Here is a 3,473-nt window from a genome sequence, read left to right on the forward strand (position 1 = left end):
AAAAAAAAAAAAAAAAGTAAATAAAAATAGATATTTCTAAGTTTGAAAAAAATCTTGCACCTATCACATTCTTTTTTTTTCCTAGGTCTAGATAGACAGTGGAATAACAGAAAACTCAAGGGATTCTATTAACATAAGGTCTTTTTTTTTTTTGGTATACTAGATTACATAAGTTTTATACAGTTTGACTAAATATTAAATGGTTGACTGGCTTTTTTTAGCTCAATGTACATGCTTAATCTTTTTGAAACACTTTCATTGCTGGTTGATATAATAATCTTTTCTAAATATGTAACATTCAGTTGCATTACTATCTCATTTTTATCTTTGTCTATAATAACTCTGAAATGAAATGGGAAAACAATCACTTTGAAATACAATAAAAATTATTCATTGGGATGATGTATGTTGAAGATATTACAAAAGTAATTATTGTCAAAATGTGACAAATGCTACCACTACAACAATAAATTGTATTTATATAGAATTTTTTTTTTGAGATTGGGATCATAGGATAGTTGGAATTTGCACTGATATAGTTTATACATATTTAATATTAAGTGATTCACTATCAAAGAAACTGTGGTGTATCAGAACTGAGAAAGAGATAAAGTATTGAATATTCATCAGAGATATATGCTGAGTCAAAGGTAGTTGTTTGAAAAAGGTAAGATGAATCTAGAATTCTGAGCTGAAGAGAATGCTCAAAACCTTTTTAAATTATTGATGTACAATCTTGTATTCTTCATATATATTAGCCACTACCATAAAAATAATGCAGATTATGGAAAAAAATTTTATTTTAGAAATATTTCATTAAGAATTTATATATATGTAATTATATACATGTGTTCTTTTCTTTTTTTTTCTTTTTTTTAGTTTTCAATCATTTGAGAATTTATTTCTTGTGGTTTTAATTATGATTGTGGTAGCTGATATTTTTGTCTAATATTTCAGAAGTTATATAACTGGCATACATTGCTGTCCTTAGTTGCCATACTAGGTCTCAGTATGTTGTTGTTGTTGTTATGTGCCATCGAGTCGGCCCTGACTCATAACGACCCCCCTTGGGTGTCTGAGGCAGTACCACTATGGAAGTAGATTGCCCAACCTTCCTTCCAAGGAGTGGCTGGTGGGTTTGAACTAACAGCCTTCTGGTTAGCAGTCAAGTGCCTTAGACATTACGCTACCAGAGCTCCAGTCTCAGTATAGTCACATGAAAAACTCATTGCTATCAAGTCAATATTCTGACTCATAGTTACCCTATACGACAGGCTTGTACTGCACCATAGGGTTTCTGAAGCTGTAATCTTTACAGAAGCAGATTGCCACATCTTTCTCCAGACTGAAGTGACTGGTAATTTAGTAGCTGAGTGCTATGACCACTGTGCCATCAGAGGTCCTTCTTTAGTGTGAAATAAAAACCAAAGCCTGACTTTCATAGGGACAATACTTATTCAGAAAGAAATGGAGGAAAGGCAAGGGACTGCTTTGGTAGTAAATGAGGTAGAATTCTCCTACCAAAAGATCTGAAACATCTCAAGGAATTAGAAGAACTACTGTCGTTTATAGAGATTGAAAGCAAAACTGGCTAGAAAACCTTAGGGGTGGGGAAATGGAATGAAAATGTAAAATTATTGGGTAGCAAACAGACTCTTGTTCCTTTTATAAATTTATTTATTTATTTGTTTGTTATTGTGATTTGGGTGAAAATTTACAGAGCAAATTCACTTTCCATACAGCAGTTCACATACACTTTTTCTCATGACATTGACTACAATTTCCCACAATGTAACAGCTCCCCTCCCATTTTGTCCCCATAGTCACCTCTTCCCTGTGTCCTTCCCTCCATGCACTCCATAGCCCCCTGAGCTATCTCACTGTGCATAAACAGCCCTTCTTTCTCCCATGATTGTCCTCTCCAAAGAGTGTATCTTCCTCAGGTAAGTAAGTGTTCAAGACTGTTATTCCTTAAGGTCAACTTATTCTCTGAGCAGGGTCATTAAGAGGAGTGGAAGTGTGTTGGCTCAGGATGAGGGTGGGTAAAAGTGAAGGGAGTTGGGGTAAGGACGAAGCTTAAAAAGTTTCATTAACAAGCACTTTACATCTGATTGATCAGTGAGATGGAACAAGCAGTTTTCTTCTTTATAAGGAAAAAAATGGGAATTTGGATGGTTAGTGTCTGGCCTTGTCATAGGTAAGCAAGACAGCCACCATGAGTCTTATCTAGGTCATATAGGAAGAATAGTTATTTGTCCTATGCAAATTACTGATCATAAAGTGTGGGATATTTCTTCAACCATCCTGCTTTATCAGTATTACAGGATACAGCTGAAATTCAACATCAACAGTACACAATTATTATTATTTTTTAAACAAGATATTCTGAATCTGGGGAGCTCTGGTGATGTAGTGCCTAAGGCATTTGATTGCTAACCAGAAGGCTGGTGGTTCAAACCCACCAGCCACTTTTTGGAAGGAAGATTGGACAATATAATTCCGTAGTGATATCACTTTGGAAACCCAAGGAGGGGTTGCAGAGTCAGATCTGACTTGACAGCAGTTAGTTTCGTTGTTGTTGTTGTTATTTTTATTCTGAATCTGAGTATGATTTATTTTTGATTCATGTTATTAATTAATGTCTTATTGTTGTCATTAGGTGCCATGCAATTGATTCCAACTCATAGCAACCCTTTTTGTACAACAGAATGAAACATTGCCCTGTCCTGCACCATCCTCAAAATCCTTGCTATACTTGAGCCCATTGTTCCAGCCACTTTGTTAATCCCTCTCATTGAAGATCTCCTTTTTTTCTGACCCTTCACTTTACCAAGCGTGATATACTTCTCTAAGGACTGGTCTCTTGTGACAACATGACCAAAGTAAGTGAGACAAAATCTGGCCATTCTTGCTTCTAAGAACCACTCCAGCTGTACTTCTTCCAGGCCAGATTTGTTTCTCCTTCTGGAAGTCCATGGTATTTTCAGTATTCTTTGCCAACAACAAAATTTAAAGACATTATTTATTCTGCTGCCTTCCTTATTCATTGTCCAGCTGTCACATATGAGGTGACTGAAAATACTGTGGTTTAGGTTACGCACACACTAGTCTTTAAAATGGCATCTTTGCTCATCAACATTTTAATGAGATCTTTTTCAGCAGATTTGCCCAGTGCAATATGATGTCTGATTTCTTGGCTGCTGCTGTGTCCATGAGTGTTGATTGTGGACCTAGTAAACAATCAAGGTAGCTTTGTAAAAAAATTATAATTTTTAATAAGTTTTTTCCTTAAAACTAAAAAGGAGGAACAAAGTTTTAGAACTTTTATAGTACCAAAATAGAATTACTTATAAATTTTCTGAATTTAATGGCAAGATTCTAATGAACTCCTTTAATCTACTTAAAAGAGAACTCAGTGTACTATATTATTAATTTACATTAATCTCAGAAATTAAACAATGCATATATTATTA

This window comes from Orycteropus afer, unplaced genomic scaffold (assembly GCF_000298275.1).
Source record: "Orycteropus afer afer isolate SDZICR_OR568_19922 unplaced genomic scaffold, OryAfe1.0 scaffold00326, whole genome shotgun sequence".
NCBI classification, from domain to species: Eukaryota; Metazoa; Chordata; class Mammalia; order Tubulidentata; family Orycteropodidae; genus Orycteropus; species Orycteropus afer.